Source organism: Pantherophis guttatus, chromosome 2 (assembly GCF_059756535.1).
Source record: "Pantherophis guttatus breed Tessera chromosome 2, ASM5975653v1, whole genome shotgun sequence".
NCBI lineage: Eukaryota > Metazoa > Chordata > Lepidosauria > Squamata > Colubridae > Pantherophis > Pantherophis guttatus.
Window position 1 is genome coordinate 220,884,138 of NC_142064.1, and position 18,812 is coordinate 220,902,949.

The 18,812-nt window shown below is 36.1% G+C and overlaps 1 protein-coding gene and 1 long non-coding RNA gene across 11 annotated transcripts in view; both read right to left on the bottom strand.

Moving 5' to 3' along the window:
* The window catches only part of ERC2 (ELKS/RAB6-interacting/CAST family member 2), a 622,345-nt gene that overhangs the window by 469,422 nt on the left and 134,111 nt on the right, over nt 1-18,812 (bottom strand). The gene's annotated exons all lie outside the window — the stretch shown is intronic.
* Nucleotides 11,951-18,812, bottom strand: part of LOC117677006 (uncharacterized) — a 30,959-nt gene continuing 24,097 nt past the window's right edge. The window contains exons 2-4 of the long non-coding RNA XR_015732664.1: nt 12,652-12,858; nt 12,344-12,526; nt 11,951-12,157 (exon numbers count right to left, since the gene is read on the bottom strand). This is a non-coding gene — a long non-coding RNA (uncharacterized LOC117677006). The remainder of the gene's footprint in view (nt 12,158-12,343; nt 12,527-12,651; nt 12,859-18,812) is intronic.

Below are 18,812 nucleotides of genomic sequence, written 5' to 3' on the forward strand. Positions count from 1 at the left end.
AGTGGGCGGGGATGTGTTTGGGGATTGTTATGTGTGTTAGACCTGGTCTTTGGGTGTTAAGTGAATTTCGTTGTATGGGTATACTGTGTATATATGTACAATGACAATAAAGTTATTATTATAAATCAATTTTAAAAATAACATAAATAAAAAATGCTTCAACTGGATTGTAAACCAAACCTTCAGCAACAGCCCTAAGTTTTCCATGGAACCCAAGTGAGACCACCAAGTCCAGCTTCCAGAAACTGGTGTGACCAAGGCAGGGGAATTATGACTTTTCCCCAATTCCAAAACATACTTAGTGTCTTGCTAATATTTTAGTATCAACCTGTAGACAGGAATGAAGATGACCTTGATAGATATAAGCTAAACTTGTTCCTACAGCAGCAAGACAAAAAACACAATTCAAACAATCTGAAGGGAGTAGGAAAGAGCTCAGATAGATATCTCCTTAGTTTCACAGGTGAGTGAAGGGAAAGGAGAAGTAAACTACTATCAGACTTGTAAGATTCTATTACGGTACTATAGCCAATGTAATAAAGCAGTTTTAAAATACCCGTGGAGCTAGTTTTTTGGTCTGGTATACATAGTACAGTTGATATAACCTAGTACAGTGATGGCGAACCTTTTTGGCACCGAGTGCCCAAACCAGAATGTGCATGCATGTGTATGTGTGCGCGCACCAGAGCACCGGAAACCCAAAGACCAGCTGGTCGGCACGTGTTTTGTGGCTGTTTTGGGGCCATTTTCAGGCCATTTTGGGGGGCATTTTTGGCCCAAAAATGGCCCAAAAAACAGCCTGAAAATGGCCCTAAGTTGACCTATTTTGGCCATTGGGGGGGGCATTTTCAGGTCTTTTTCAAGCTGTTTGGGGGGCATTTTTGGGCTGTTTTCAGGCCAAAAACAGGCCAGAAAATGGCATAAAAAGCACCCTGAAAACAGCCCAAACACAGCCCAGAAAATGGTCCAAAAATGGCCTGAAAATGGCCCGGAAAATGGCCCCAAAATGGCCTGGTTTTTGGCCATTTTCCGGCACTCTGGCACCTGCAAAGACCAGCTGGCTGCCACACCGGCAACCAGAAGAACAGCTGGCAACGGTGAGTATGCCCACATAGAGGGCTCTGTGTGCCACCTCTGGTACGCGTGCCATAGGTTCGCCATCACGGACCTAGTAGATCTCTAATTTTATATGAATTTTTTTTTAAGTGCAGATATTTTATGAAATTGAATAGGCGTATTCTTATTTGCAGAGAACACCACTGAATTGTTACAGCAAAGCAGCTCTTCTGAAGGCTCATTGAATAAGCTTAAAGGTACAAGCTTCAATTCTGGGCAATAGCACAACCTCAACAAAGTTCAGGAAAGGAAGCACAAATGAAGACAACTCCTTTTGTTCGATCAAACTGAAAAGGCAAAATCGAATTAATGGCATTTTGCTTTATCTACTTGGTTGGTATGTGATGTTCAATTATTGCCGCATTTTTATTCTTGAAGTCTTCTGTACATGACTCATTTCAACAAAAATAGTACCTAAAATGTGAAAACCTAGAGATTTTTTCTTCCCAAAAGCCAACTTCAATGAATATTCATGAGACTGTAAAAGGGAAATGATAGGCTTTGTCAGCTCCTGTTATTCTGCTGAAAAGGTAAAACTGTACATCACAAAAATCTTAACTTTTAAATATGGAGCACACTAAAAACTTTGATCACAGAGCTGCAGAGCTACTGTAAGCCTCACTATGTAGACCATTAGCTCCACATAAGGCTAACACTATTTTTACTGAGATTGGCTATAACAACAGAACCTTGCTGATTGAACTGTGTTGTACCTCCTTTCCCATCCCCTGTTTTTTTACTCCAGTGACTCAAAGAAGGGTTTGCCTGAACTGTTTCTGAATATTGTATTGTTTCTAAGGGCTTAAAATTGTTTAATTTTAATTTGTTTAAAATTTGTTTAAGATCAACCCTGACTGCTCTTTAGAAGGCCAGATCCTGAAGATGAAATTCAAATACTTTGGCCACCTAATGAGGAGGAAGGACTCACTGGAGAAGAGCCTAATGCTGGGAAAGATTGAAGGCAAAAGGAGACAACAGAGAATGAGGTGGCTGGATGGAGTCACTGAAGCAGTAGGTGTGAGCTTAAATGGACTCCAGAGGATGGTAGAGGACAGGAAGGCCTGGAGGAACATTGTCCATGGGGTCGCAATGGGTCAGATACAACTTTGCAACTAACAACAACAAAAATTGTTTCAGCCCCTGTTGCCTAAATAATGAACAGATCAGGCATAACTCCACCGGGGGTCATCTTACTATCCACACCTGCTAAGAATCAGATATACAGCAGTTCTAGGTAAGAACTAATCATAGTGACTCACAAATAAAAAGAAAAATGGTACATAGAGCTGGTCTGTTATTGCTGGCATTTTGGAACAAAAAGTTTTCAGCTACATCCACAACTAGCTTCCTAAAAGGGTTAGCACAACTCACTGTGGCCAACTCACCACCATCAAGTCACTGCAATCAACTCACCACAGGAGAATTCTCCATGGTCACCTCACCACAGGACAACTCATCGCAGGACAATTCAATGCTGTATTAGTCATTTCATTTAACAACTTTTATTATTGGTGATCATGTTTTCATCGAAATTATTGTAATTCTTGTATTTCTGGATTGACTTTATTATTATTGCCACCATTTCATTGAAATTAATTTAACTTTTGTATTTGTTGAATTGTCCCATGGTGAGCTGTCCTGCAATAAGTTGGCCACGGCAAGTTGTCCCACGGCAAGTTGGTTGCAGTGAGTTGGCCACAGCAAATTGGCCATGGTAAGTTGGCCACAGCAAATTGCCCTATTGTATCCTAAAAGAGGTGATTTTCCTAGGATAGTGTTTTCTAGCCTCTTTAGGCAATTGATCTACTTAGCAATGAGTCCTACTGTCCTTTTAATTATTGGTTCTAATTACATATGTGCAGAGACGGCTAAATAAGTGGTTATTTCAACTGCTTTCCCAATGGGAAAGATGCATGGATTCCAGGCAACAAAGCACCAGGCTCAAATACAATAGATTTTATGTGTTGAACCAGAGCACAATGGAATAATGCAGGTAAAGCAGAACTACAGTATAAACCACTGAAATTAATCAGTGCACACAAAAATACACCCAAAATAGAGTACATAATCATGTTCTTTTTTCTTGCCAACTTTATACCCTCTTCAGCACCTGACATGCATTTAATTGTACCCAGGCTTGTTATTGAATTCAACTATTCCTTCACTATATTCCTTTGACTGCTTGCCAGCAGCTGGCAATGATTTCTTAAGGAACATATTTTCAGTTTATGCACAGCAGCCCAATTGTTTAAATAAAAGACATATATAGAAAATAGCAGAACACTACTGAGCTACTGGAGTCTGCCTATCACTAAATTTGTTTATTTGTTTATTTAGACACACCCTCATCACCATTCATCAAATAATGGTGACATAATGACAAGATTGGTGGCAATCTTTGTCTTCTTGATTTATACCACATGAGATAGGATATGTAGGCTTAACAAGGAGGAGAAGTACTGCTAACAATGATCTTAAAAAGCATAAACTCTACGGAGGATCTGTATCTGTCATTATTACATACAGCTAATCCTCCCAACCCCAACTGGGACCTACAATTCCATCACTAAGTGACATAGTCATAACCTGCAAAGTCAGTTAAGGCTGTGCTCATGAAGTGAATTATCTATGGTCAGTAAGTGCAATGTCACATGACCTCAATTTGCAACTTCCTGCTGGCTTCTCCATTGACATTGCTGGTCAGAAGCCATCTGATCTGAGATTCCAATTTTTTCAGAGCACTTTTCATAGTGATCTATATAATTAAAGGTGTTTCTATAATTAATGAAGGACATGTTGGTTTCTTTTTGGTATTCTCTGACTTTTTCAATTATACAGTAGACATCAACACTAATGTCTTGTGTTCCTCAGATTTTTCAAAATCCATCTTGAACATCTGGCATCGCTTTGCCCATGTAAGGTTGTAATTTGTATTGAATGACCCTAAGCATTATTTTGCTAGTATGTGAAATCTGGAGTAGCCACTCAGTCCATAAATATTTTATATTGTAAATACATTTGATTTTTCGAGAAATAAATGGTATATTATAGTGGCAATCCTATTCACAATCACTAGGAAATAAAACCTGCTGCGCACAGAGCTTGTTTCTGATTAAGCGCTCAGTATTAAAAGCAACAGGTACATGTATGGCTGTCGGGATGTGTTTATAAATCAGGAATCAGTGTTATTTTCCAGAAGTCAAAGCTATCCAAACAGAAACAGACCTTGGCATCAGTTTGCATCTTTTCATATTCTCCATTTGAAGGAAAGTTCTCTGTTGTTCCTAAGGCCTATACCTGTGTTGAATATTATTACCTATTCTTTACATATTCTAGATCTCACTTTTGTCATTGATGCCTATCAAATCCTAACACAAATTAAGTTCTAAATACATTGTTCCTGGTTCACAAAATAAATATGGCTCAAATAAAAGTGATTATTTAAAACTTCATTCTTCTGAGTCTTTCTGAGACATGTTTATTCTGGAAAGGCTGTTATCTATTTTTTCTCACCTCCCTTAACTTTTCAAAATTTAATTGATAGGATGGCTCCAAGTATAGTATATTTTTAGTTGAACAAAATCTATATTCCATTTGGTGGTGGCCTTACTTCTCAAGTGTACCCTTACTTCTCTTCACCTATTGTCTATAGTTGGGTAATGTATATATATTTACCAAACCTCATGTTTCACCATACAAAAGTGGACTACAACTTCTTTTGCAATTATATAGGGGTAAATGTTAAAGGAGCAAATATTTTAAATAATACTTATATTTGAAAAAAATATTCCAAAAAAGAGTAAAATATTTCAGTGTAGTATCATATATTGACTTGAACTGTCCCACCAGGGCATTTACATTAGTACACGATCAATAATAATAATCAATCAGCTTTATTTTTTCAAGTTACCACTTTATCTGGTTTTCTGGGAAAATAAAACTCAGAAATCTATATGGACAAGTTCATGAAGTCATCAGAAGTTGAGCATAAATATTCTAGTCTTTACTTTAAACCCCATTAAAATAATATCTTACAAGCATCAATGCATACCTTATATTCTTAAACCTTTTGCAGCTAACATGCCAATGTGAAGATATATCCACATGGTACTTAAAGTGTTTATTTTTGTCTTTTTACTAAGCCTGGACATAATAGCCACATAACTAAAATAGAATTTTACTCCAAAATACCATAAATATGAGTCTTCTAGAGACATTTCCTTCATCTCAAATCTCACACACTGAAATTCAAATGTAGATGAACAATACCTATCATAATTTTTCATACACTGTTACATCGAACACATTAAGTAATATTGTTATATTAATCATCTATTGTTACATGTGACATTTGCTATTGAAATAAATGAATGTTATTGTCCTTTCTCCCTTGTTTAAAAATCCCTAGAAGCCTTCCAACTTCCTACAATTCAAAATATTTGGCACTACAGTAAAAAGATTTGTGGAAATGTAATATGTGTGATTAGCTTTATCAGATCTAGACAGCATAGAATAAATGGATGCTCTTGTAAGCAAAATGTTCAATCAATCTAGTACATAATGGTTTTAAACAAGGTCAAATTTCCATTACTCTGAGTACTATAGCTCATATCATTAAAGTGTCAGGATAGTTGCAACTAACATTAAAAGCTTTTATCACAAATCTTAAACCAATATTTCCACTGTGACAAATTTTAAGTAAACATGTTTTTTAAAAGAGATCCTTAAATACTGACATTCACTTTGACCTGTTGGCATGGTCTAACTTATTACAAAGTTAGCAATAGCCAAAAGAGGACTTTAATACCAAGTTTTTAGGACATTCAGTGATTCAAATAAATAGTCCATTTACAGTAGCTCAATAGAGACCATCTTGATTGGCAAAAGTTTTACAACCTTTCCAATAGATATTATTACTAACATTGCGTTGAGATCCATTAATAAAGGACAAGAATACACAGTTTTGTTTACCACACATCTTTAGATAACTTATGGAAGCCCGACAATGCCATGCTTCCTCCCAGCATCATAAATATAAAGGTTAAGTAGAAATATATAGAGATTTCCTGCTTGTTGAGAGGCAAAACATTTAAGTGTAAATCCAATCTACGTGGCCTTTTTCTAGCTTCAAATTAAACAGAACAGAAGACATGTAAGAATGGTTTTACATGCCAACATTATTCTTGTATAGAGAGGGAGGCATGGAATTACCAATGGCATTGCATTACATTTTGGGGGGCAGACAAGATACTGTGGGGACTCGTAATCTATCAACAGCCATTTAACATCCATTCAAATGAATGGATCAATGGCCCAAGCTAGTATAGATTGAATTTTAGACATATGCACAATCTGTCACTGAGCTACAAGTTAGATTTTAAAGAAGAATGATCAGTGGGTAAGTTCACACATTGCATAAACTAAACTCAAACACCTTTTGGTTTATAGCAATGTATAATCCAAAACCAGAGTTTTTTCTTAATTGGAGTAGTTTTTGAAATAAACTATTTGCCAATAATTGTCTTCCTTTCCCCTCCCTTTAATTTGATAGGTAAAAATCCTGCATCAAATCCATGTATACCACTAGAGTGAAAAACAAAACATAGAGGTTATCAAAACAGTATGTATTAAGTCAATAATGAAGCAGAGAAGCACTCTGTAAATGAAAGCTGTAAAGTAAATATTATCTCATGAAGTTGCTGGTTGTGCTTTACCCAGTTTCAAAGTTTGAGAGTGCATTTTTAGCAACAAAAAGAAGTTATGGATTTTATGTACTCATGTACATAATGTAAGTACTCATGTACTCATGTAAGAATACTATGTATCCTGATTGTAAGTGCATTGCATATACCTCCTAGTTAGTAGGAAGCAGGAAGTTATATTGATTTGCAAACTAGTTTCTGGATTTGAGATCCTAGCTTGTAGAGAATCATGCTGACTGGTTTTGGATAAAACTAGACTTTGATTACTCTTAGAGTACATTGGCTAATTAGCCCATCGTATTAGCAGAAAATGCCAAATATGGCTGAAATGTAAGTAAGACATTATAGAGTCATCTGTGCCTTCTCTATTGTACTAAAAACAATATATGAGATCCTCAACTGATAAAAGCAAGTTGGTCAGCACATGTTAGTATCCCTAGGCCAATCTAGAGAATGACCATGTCATGTGTAAGATTGTGATAGAAAGGAAAATATATATAGTTACTAAGAATGTAACAATTAAAAGAAGCAAAGAAAATGCAGAGCAGTTTTGATGGTAATTTTAAAAAAATGTTTTGGAAGAGGGTGAAGAGGGCTAAACAAGCAGAGTGAATGGGAATAAAACAAAAGTGATGAAAAGATTTGGGACCAAGCCAAAGTGAGGAAATTGTTGGAAAGAGTATTTTAGAGATTTATATGGAAACGATAGTGATATGTTAAAGAATGGAACTGAAATGAATGCTATAAATGTTAGGGTCCCAGTAAAAAAAACTATGAAAAGGAAGTCGTAAACACTCTGAGAATGCTGAAATAATGGAGAAGACGGTTGTATAAATATAGAGGTGTAACTAGAGAAATCTTAAATATGATATGGTTTACTTATGGAATGGCTATGAAACCTGTTTGTGTGTAGGAAAATTGCACTGGCGTCTGCCAACTGGAAGAATGCCATCATTGTTTCCCTATATAAAGGGAAAAGCAGAAAGAGTACAGTGTGGCTTAATGCCAGGTGCAGGGTATGCAAACCAGATTTTTGCTCTTCAGCAGCATGTTGAGAAGTGCACAAATGTTATCAAGTTTATTGCATGTTCGTTGATTTAGAGAAAGCATATGATAAAGTGAACAGACTTGATTTATGAAGCCCTTTGCCTAGGTATGAAGTTAAACCTGGGTTGATGAACGCAGGAAGAGTAAAATATGATTGAAGGGAAGCATGTGTGAGAATAGACTGAATCCTTAGCAAACCTTGAGAAAAACTTCCATGTTTTCTTGAGTTACATCAAAGAACACCCAATGAAGCTTGAGTATAATAAAATTCATGGGACTCCCAGCTCTTCAAAGCAATTCTGTTTATAGTATAGCAGTTTTTACTCCATTATATCACAGAAATTATATAGAAACATAAACACATACTTTATTCCAGAGATTTGCCCTAAATACCCGAATTCCTACTCTCAATTACATGCAATAAATTGCAGTATTTCATTGTGACATTTCCCCAGGGATTTCAGAGGATGAAGATTCTCTGAATGATACTTCTTAGCAACTGCAATGTGACAATAAATTAAGTGTTTAGGTCAAACCTGTAACAATGTGTCTTCTGGAAAATTTTCTTTGGCAAATTTCTTAAGAACATCAAGCACCAGGAAGTTTATCCCAGTTCCCAGTTCAATTCTATAATCTGTCTTTCTCAATCATTATGGCAAGTTTGTGTTTAATTGATAGAGAATTAAATTAATTAAGTTCCTTTATAATTGTATTGTATTGTATTGTAAATAATGGATTGGAAAGAGCAGCAGCCAATCCCTTTCCTTGCTCCAAAACTATTAAAGTAACACTCAGAACTATTAAGTCTGGAATTCACAGTTTATGCCCACAGATGACAAACTAACATTTACTAAGTGTTCTCCACAAAGCAATGAAATTTTCAAATAGTTCAGAAAAAAGTAGAAAATGTTCAAGAGATAATCAGAAAACTATTTCCTGAGACATTTCAGCTCAACTTTAATATTTTTTCCTTATTTTTCTGTTTCCTTTGTATTTTTAAGGCTACAGGTACGCATTAGAAAACATATAATTTTCATCCTATTTGAACAGCATTAACCATGAGTGAAATCTAAAGCCCAAAATTATATGTTTTCAGTTCTATAAGGATCTGTAAGCCAGATGGCTTGAATGCTTCTGTCTTTATATTTTAGTCACATTAGTGCTACATGATATAACATAAGTGATGTCATCTACTTTTTAGAAATAGTAATTACAAATAAATCCAGCAGCAAGGACTGCATATATGAACATACAAACAAAACTGCGGGTGTTATGTCTTCGTGGTGACAGAATAAATATCCAAAGGAAAAAAAGCTACCCAGTGGCGAATGTCTGATTTGCAAAAGCAGACCTTGACACAAGAGTCTACCATGTTAACAACATTTTCCATTGTATTTACATTAACAGGGTCTGGTCTGACTCCTAAAAATAAAAAGAGTGGAAGAGATCAGAACTTTTGAGATTTTTCTGGTTCAAACTATATAATACCAATATACAAACATTCCATTTGCTGAATGCTTACGCTATACTATTTATAATGTAAGTAGAATTTGTTAGGAAGTATATGTAAATATAAGATGTCTTTATTTAATTTAAGAGTGGCTTAGGGAAGAAGAAAGTCATTCTCAATTGCTAGACATTTTCTTCCCATATTTCAAACCAAACACTGATAATAGGCATGTGTACCTGTTTTGTGTGTGTGTGACAGAGACAGAGACAGAGACAGAGACAGAGACTGAAACTATATTAGCTATGAGAGAGATTGTATTGGATGTGTGATTTTGTTAGCCCTGACTCCTAGCAGATTGCCTGGAGTAATCCCTGCAGTTTTCTTGGCAAGAAGTGTTAGAGCTGAGAGAATGACCAGCTGAAGGTCACTCAGTTGGCTTTGTGTCAAAGGTGAGAGAGCAACTCTGATTCCCAAATTTTAGCCTGGTGCCTTAACCACCACACCAAACTGGTTCTCTGTAACTGTTCTTTACCAGTTAAAAATTAAGGACTAGGGCCTGGTGTATATTTATTCCTCAAATAATTTCAAATCAAAGATGTTTATGAAGACATAATAATTTAGATAATAATCTAAACCTTTTGGCAATTGAAATAAAAGATATTTAGCTTTGGAACAAGAATGTACAATTATAGTCATGAATGTTTAGGAACTTCCACATGGCCAGTAGGAGGTAATGCTGACCTGAAACACATAAGGTTCACAAGCCCAGCCAACGAAATTACTATGATTTCAGTTAAAAGAAAATAGAATAGAATAGAATAGAATAGAATAGAATAGAATAGAATAGAATAGAATAGAATAGAATAGAATAGAATAGAATAGAATAGAATAGAATACCAGAGTTGGAAGGGACCTTGGAGGTCTTCTAGTCCAACCCCCTGCTTAGGCAGGAAACCTTATACCATTTCAGACAAATGGTTATCCAATCTCTTCTTAAAAACTTTCAGTGTTGGAGCATTTACAACTTCTGGAGTTGTAAAAGTTGTAAAAGCTAAAGCCAGCTTTTTAAAAAATGGCCTAAAATATTAGAGCATAGAAGCAGAATTCAATAGAGTTATAAGTGCAATCAGAATCATTCACAATAAAAACTACAAATAGTACTGCACACTAAGTATGGATTCTGGGTATTGTAAGAAATATATTCTTCTACATTCCATTTATCCTTTCTTACTATTTCTCCCTAAAAATGAAGGATAATCTGAAACCAACATTATAATACTTATCATGACTAATTCATTTAGATTTTATTCCCCAGTGTGAGAAAATTATAAATAACAAGCCTCATTGTAGATATGTTTGGTCCAACTCAGGGGTTTCTTGTTTTCCCCCATCCTCTGACTTTTGGTTAAGGTATCGCTTGTCTACATAAAGAGAATTTTAAGCCAGATTTTGCACAAGATGGAGAAATTGTCCTCCAGTGTAAAGGTGACGTGACCTGCATGAATTGCCCTGGATAAACTCAGAGTGGCTCACTATTTCTATTGTACTAAGTTTAATTTGAAGATTTCAGTTAGGATTTAATTATGCTTTTAATGCATGCTGATCTAAATAAGTATCTGTTAATTAAAACTGTCCCATTTGCTTGTAATACTAAATTCAGCAATTGTTTGAATGAATCAGTTTCCAGAAGATATAAAATAGGACAAACCAGGCATCAATAAACTGAGGGTACTCATTTTCTCTGAATATCTGGGCTGTAGACCTAGTATTCAAACTAAATTACTGTACCCAATAACATCATTTTTATAGCATGGGAATTTCTACAGAGATTTCTTTCTTGATGTTCAATTCTTAAAGCAAGTTGCTTCTAATACTACCACTGGTGCTTGTCATGTAAAAAAAAATTCCCTTAGATTACTATCTTCATGTAATGTATTAAATAAGCAAATTCCATTTATTCATATTTGTCTCCTCCCATGCTCTATAATGATAACCTCCGCACAATATATCACTAGTTTATCTGCCTCAATAATTTATCCACTGGATCAGTGGTGGGTTGCCCCTGGTTCTCACCAGTTCTATAGAACCGGTAGTATAACCGGCAGGAGGCTCTGCCCACTGACCCTGACGTCATCAAAATGCTTCTGCGCTTGCACAGAAGAGCACACGCGCGCACTTGCTTCGGTCATGCACGCGCGCTTCCCTGTTGTGAACAGGTAGTAAAGGTAAGTAGAACCCACCCCTGCACTGGATATTTGGTATCAGATATTTAGTAATGAGATGGCAATATAGAAAACACAATAATGCTTTTAGCTTTGACTTTGACTTGTTTTATCTATAACTTTTTTAAAATAAATAATCCATGACATTACAGTTCCAATGGATGGAGGGAAAAAAATCTTTAGAATTCTGTCTGAATGATATAAAGGGGGATAAATCAAAAGCTAAATTTTAAAACAACAGTGGAGGGGGCAATAGAGCAGGCATGAAACTAGCCATTTTGTACACAACTACAATACCACAATTAATGAAAACGAATCTACTATCGGTGGTATCTTAGATGTGAAATACAATTGTTGCCTAGTCAGAGGCACAAGAGAATAAAAGAATCCTCGTGCTGAATGTTTCTTCCTACTTTTGTTATTATATTTATTCCCGTAGCATGTACATGATTAAAAACAGGCAAGTTACACAATCTGATGGTTCACTCAATCCACCGTGTGACAGAATGCTTGCAGTGGGTGGTGAAGTGCACTTTAATTGTTGCCAGATTCTTTTCATTCCCATCTTGCTCAATCTTCTGAAGGCAAAAGGAATGCTTCTATATAATGCCATTTAAAACCTACAAGGATAAAAAAAAAAAGCTTATTATTCTAATGCTTTCACAGAACCTGTAAATTTAGTATTAAACTATTGAAGGTCTTATCATTCATCTGGCTCATTCATCTGTTCCCAGGCAGCCTTAAAGTATACATAGAGCAACAGCACAAACCTTCTATCAAAAGCAAAGAATTGCAATTATACCTGCCTGGGTTAGTGTCCTTTAGACTGAGGTCCCTTAATTGCTTTTTTAGACTTTCTCTCTCACAGTATAATTCCTAATAGATGATACAGTATTTTGGAAGAGTTATAGAGAGAATCTAATCCGATGTTCTGTTCACTTCTTCTTTTTCCATCTTTCTCCCATTCCATAAGAATAATGGCAAAGAAGCTAGAAAACAATGGCAAAGGAATATAGTGAAGGAGAAAATAAATGTACCTTTTGGCAAATATGCCACTGTGTTCTTTTCTTCAATAAAAACATACATGAGTGCTCTGTTTATTAGAAAAACTTACTCATGAGGTCTTGCTTAGATTTCTGTGAGCTTGTCCATCATCAGGGTCCTTGAGTTCATTCATTGGCTGGACTGTGCATATGATTAAGATATCTGTAAATGCCCCAATTGTCTTGATCTTCAGTAGCCTTATTTCCCCAAAGTGTAACTATTGAACAAATATGTATTGGGCATGCCAACTTCTTGTTTTATTTATAATATTGATCACCTGTCAATTTGAAGAATAACATGAAATCAGATGCTATATTTTAATAAGGAAGTATCATCAAACCAGTACTCAACTCTAAATTTGGGGGGGGGGTAATTATGTGAGAGCTAAATATATAACAAAGTTGTTAAATTCATCGCTTTAGGAACATTTGTTTCCCACGCTTATGAGGTAATCCACAAAATCAGAATTATTTGCCAGTCTATGTTGAAAAATAATACAATATTAAAATCCCATCAAACAACCATGAGAAGCAATAGTGGCAGCAAATGGTTCAAATTTAATTGTTTAATAAAACTACTCAGTTTTATTAAATCTGAACTGCTGAGAAAATTAACATCCGGTTCAGGAGAACCAGTGCAAACCGGTAGCAGCCCACCTCTGAATTACTAGGACCATAACTTGATAGTAACTAGGCATGCTTAAATACATACTGTATTGTATTAATATGAGATAAGGAGATATATAGAAAACAGTTTGGTTTCTCTCTCTCTTTTTCACACACACACACACACATATTCACATACTCAAATTCATAGAAAAAAATCAAGCATGGCTTAAAATAAAGGCTTAGCTGTACTTTTTATGTAGCCTTCTTATGCCAACCTTTAGTTCTATTCATGCTTTTTCACTCCTATGTCATTCTTGCTGAAAGCGCATATGCTGTGGTTTTGTGGGATCCTGCCAGACCACAGATGTGGAACTGAATATTTGACTTCTGACATCAGGAAAAAACCAGAATAGAGGCTCTCTATCACTTCTTTGTTCCATATTACCAAATGTCGTCACATCATTTTTCATAACAGCACAGTGCCCAAATTAATGGGGAAACCCATTTAAAACAATTCAAATCTCACGTCTTCCCACTAGATTTGGCCTTCCTGTTCTGAAATTCCTACAAGATTTCAGCATTTTCATCCAAAGTTCTCTCTTGATTTTGTGTGAGAAAACTGAAAGGCAGGATCTGGCAGTTTCACAAGATTCAGCCATTTATTTATTCAGGGCTGGGGGATTTCACATAGAACTGTCCCAGGTGACATGAATGGCTAAGGGCGCAGCGTTGCTGATCTTTGCCATAACAATTCCATTCAGATGTGCATGTTATTCAGAATAGTGAGTTCAGCTAAAGAAGGCTGATATTACTAGAATTAAAGACTTTGAATGTTGTTATATGTTCGTGTATAACTGAAGAATGAAGAAATCTATAATTTTCAAGTGACTATAATTCAGAATTATGGGAGTAAACAGACATTTTGTGGTCCACTAAGGGCCCTCTTACATTGCTTGTGAATAAATTAATAGATATTTCCTGGCAAGTTGATAGGATGGTAAGATTTTGCATTACATAATTCATGAAGCTGGCCCCAAAAGAGCTGTATTTCAAAGAATAATCACCTCCCAAATAGGCTACAATCTATTTTTTTTATTTCTTCTATCTCTCTTTCTTTCTTTTCTTTTCTTTTTTTTTTGCAATCTCACAACCCTTCTTTTTTCCTCACTAGCATTTTCAGTCAAATAGCTTCAAAGTTCTTTTCACTAACCACAGAGTGCCTAGTTATTTTCACTATCCAAATATCACGATATAATAACCATAGTAAAGAAACTGCCAGAAGAGGTATTTCTAAAGCAATGATTATCTCTGAAGTTGAACTAACTGTCCTGTTGGAGGGGAAAGGGCAAGAGAGGGGTCTGTGCTTACTTTAAGTCCTTGCTCAAAATATTGTGCACTGTCCAGAAAAGTTTACAAAATCTATGGGTGAAAAAAAAGTACCTTAAAGGTCACCACCATATTTGGCAGAGGATGTCCACCCTCACTATCTTTAGGTTATAACATTTCACATTAATGAAATCATCACCATACTCATAATTTTACTCTCGATTAAGGCAAATGAGTGCTTCCCTACAAAACTATTGTTCTTATGGGAAAGTGCTGCATATACCTACCAACCACTACGAGTGAGACAGTTATTGAGTTTTGCCCCATTTTATAACCTTTCTTGCCATAGTTGGCAAGTGAATCACTGCAATTGTTAAGTTAGTAAGAAGTTAAGTGAATCTGGCTTCCCCATTGACTTTACTCATCAGAAGGTCACAAAAGATGATCACACATGACCCTGGGACATGTAACCATCATATATATGAGCCAGTTGCTAAGAGTCCGAATTTTGATCACATGACCATTGGGATGCTGCAACAGTTGTTAAGTGTAAAAAATGGTCATAAGTGACTTTTTTCAGTGCTGTTATAACTTCAAATGGATGGTTACAAGTCTGCATAAGTCATGTTGGCACTAAATTTGTTTTGTTTTCACAGGCAGCAATTCTTGTAGTTTCAGCTGATGGGAAGCCAAAGCAGGGAGGGGAAGACTAGAGTAATGCCTTTGTGCTCATTTCCTGCTTCTTCCCTTCTAATTTCATTGCATTTTAGGCAAAATCAACCAACTTAATATTAATTTTATTGACAAAGGACAAAGCCACATAGAGCAATCACTAATGATGAATAATGTTTATGTTAATAGTTGAAATAGTAAACAATTAAATATATGTTTATTTTTTAATAAACATAATTTGCAATAGTTTGGGAGTTTGACTGTAATTCAACTTTATATATTAATTATGGTAGTATTCTTTTAGAAGGAGTTAATTTGTTACTGTATTGTTTTCTTTCGTTGTCTAATTTAACCATAATGTTTAGTTCTTTTCCATATAGTTCACTGCAAAGGGCTCATACTTCAGCCTTTATTTTTGACACTAAAAGGCAGAATATAAATATTTTAAAGAAAATAAATATCCATGTCATCATCTTAGAAGATACCACAACTGTTTGTGTGTGTGAGGGAGAGAGAGAAAGTGCCTTATCTGGAGTGGTGTGTTTCTAGGCTGCCTTCCCAATTGAAATTAGTCAGGCTTTCTCTATGAGTCTTTCACTAAAACTTAAAAGACAAGTTTACTTTAAGTGGTTTTTAATGTGCAACACTCATTTTAATGCTGTCTCTTCTAATTACTGCCTATTCTAACATTGGGTTCCCTTTCTGCTGGATTTCTGCTGCCTTTGCTCTATTTGAAATATTGATTGCATTGTATTTTCTTTCTGCATGGTTTAAGAAAGTATCTGTTTTCACTAACTATATTAACATAATGTATTATATTTCATGCCTCTACACTATCATAACTGCATAGCTGGACTGCATCTACTGAGTATATTCTCTTAAATGTAGTTACTGTATAAAATATTTGTTTCCAAAGAAACAAATTAAGGTATATACCAGGGGTCAGCAAACTGCGGCTCCGGAGCCACATGCAGCTCTTTGGGCCCTCTGCTGTGGCTCCCTGTCAGGTGATCCCACCATCGGCTGACCCCGCCCCTTACCCTCCCCTCTCAATCACTCCTGGCCTGAGAATGTAAGGGTGACGGCAGGGGATGAAGAAGCGGCCAGGGCAGAGACAGCGAGATAGAGGAGGGGGGAGAGAGAGACATAGAGAGATACAGAGAGAGAGGGAGAGAGGGGGAGAGAGAGGGAGAGAGAGGGAAGGAGGGAGGGAGGGGAAGAGAGATATGTCAAAAGGATTAAAGATTTGGGTTCGGTTTCAGAGGTGGCATTTAGCCAGTTTGCACCAATTCAGGTGAACCGGTAGCTGCAATCGTGGTTGGGCTCGCCCACCACTCCAGCTCCAAGTCATGCTATTTAGGCACATTTTTGAGGCCGGGCGTATGCATGGAAGGTCAGGTACATGCGTGGATAGCACGTGCATGTGAAGTGAGCATGCGCGCGCAGCAAACCAGTGGTAAAGGTAAGTGAAACCCACCCCTGTTCGGTTTGGGTTGGGTTGAATTGGAAATCCTACTAATCCTGGCATGCTGTAACTCAACCAAATACTCTAGGAGGATTTTAGAAATGTATCCTACTTATCTTTTTAATGTCTTGTCTATGCCTTGAGGAAGGACACAGGAAAGTAGCCATTCAAGCAATTATGCTATGAGAGTAAGAAAAGATTCTAAGTGAAAAGAACAGTATTTCATCTTCAATGTTCAATTCTCAACCTATCCCACTGAAATTGCATTAAAACAAGGCTAGGACAGAACTGCTCCACCTAACTGTTCCTGTCAACACTGATAAATAACCAGCGACATGGGTTGGAATTTGGCAATATTTGAAGACATCATTCTGTGGATGATTAATTTTGTCATAAATACTTATGACATTCTGCTGCTGTACCAGATGATTTTTTAAGGATGGAATGAAAATTTTTGTTTCTGTAATCACCACATAGGATTAGTTTTGAGTATTTTTTTTTAATATTCTAAATCCCCAAAGTTGCATCACAACACTTAGAAGAGAAAGAAAGAGAAATTGATGGAGAGAAAGTGTAGACACAGGAAGAGACTTTGCATAGTAAAGGAAGGAAGGGAAGAAAATTTAAAGCAGATTGTCCCAAAGGATGTCCTGAAAAAAATCTACATTTCAATTCCCAGAATTCTGTAGTCAGCATTGTCATTGCTGAGAATTTTTCAAGTTAAAAGCCACAGTTTTAAAAGAATCCTGCTTGGAAAAATTTAGTCTAATAGTTAATAGTTAGGTTAATAGTTAGACATCAAAGAAAGGGAGAAGCAGATCCAGATAACTGAGAAATTTAAAGGCAATGAGATGGCTCAGTGAAAGAGGGTGTTCATCAGAACAATTGCTGCTGTCATCATCATGGGACTTGGTCATAATGTTGAATACAACAGTAAGGTAAAGGTTCCCCTTGCATATATGCTCTAGTTGTTCCCGACTCTAGGGGGCGGTGTTCATCTCTGTTTCAAAGCCGAAGAGCCAGCGCTGTCCGAAGATGTCTCCATGGTCATGTGGCCGGCATGACTAAACACCAAAGGCACACGGGTTACCTTCCCACCAAAGGTGGTCCCTATTTTTCTACTTGCATTTTTTATGTGCTTTCGAACTGCTAGGTTGGCAGAAGCTGGGACAAGTAACGGGAGCTCACCCCATTACATGGCACTATCGTAACAGTAAGAACACATATATTAAAGTTTAATTGTGGGTATTAAAGACTTAGTATAACTATAAAAGAGAAAGATAGAATTAATATATACATGTATAAGGTTACGATAATTTACATTAATTTAGGGGAAAACATATTTTTCCTCAATATAGGATCAATTATTTTTTACATTAATCCAATTAATCTTCCAAGCAGGTTTAAGCAGATCAGCGTAAGGCAGTACAAGTTTAGATCATGAATGTCATGAATGAGGTACCAATGGAATTCTAGGAGTGATGGCTAGATGAACAAACATTCCTGAAGAAGGCAACTATGGGAAGGCATTTCTGTATTACTACCAAGAAAACAGCATGGAAATGACTCTAGCAATCGGGACCTGAGCTTGACTCAGCAGAATATTTACCTTCCACACAGAACATCTGTAGCTGAAATATATCACATGGCCAGCAAATGATTAGGCTTTAACAAATCAGATTATTGCTACTTCAGGGGATTTTTTTAAATTAATTACAAGAATCCAATCCTTTGAAATGCTGACAACTTTCTTAAAGACGTTTTCTAATTTCTAGAAACAAAGTTGAAAAAAGATAAAGACTTGCTTCAAATTGAATTCCTGGTAGATTATCATAAAGCCCATAAATTTCACAAGCAGTTTTCCCCCTTGTATGCAAGCTGCCTCCGACATTTTATTCCCTGACAGTCTTGCTTTGTGAGTTCTCTTGATCTTCTTGTTTCATGTCTTGACAGCAACGTATTTATTCTTGTAATTTAATCTTTCTGTATTAACTGAATGCCATGAAACCAAAGATGCTTTCAACTGGTAATAACAATATACTGTTAAATGATGTTGGATTTGTTATTTTTGCAATGCAGGAAAATAGAAGAAAACAACATGTATACTGTATATGCTAATAAATATTGATGATCAGCTATACAAGTTGATTGTAAAGCTAA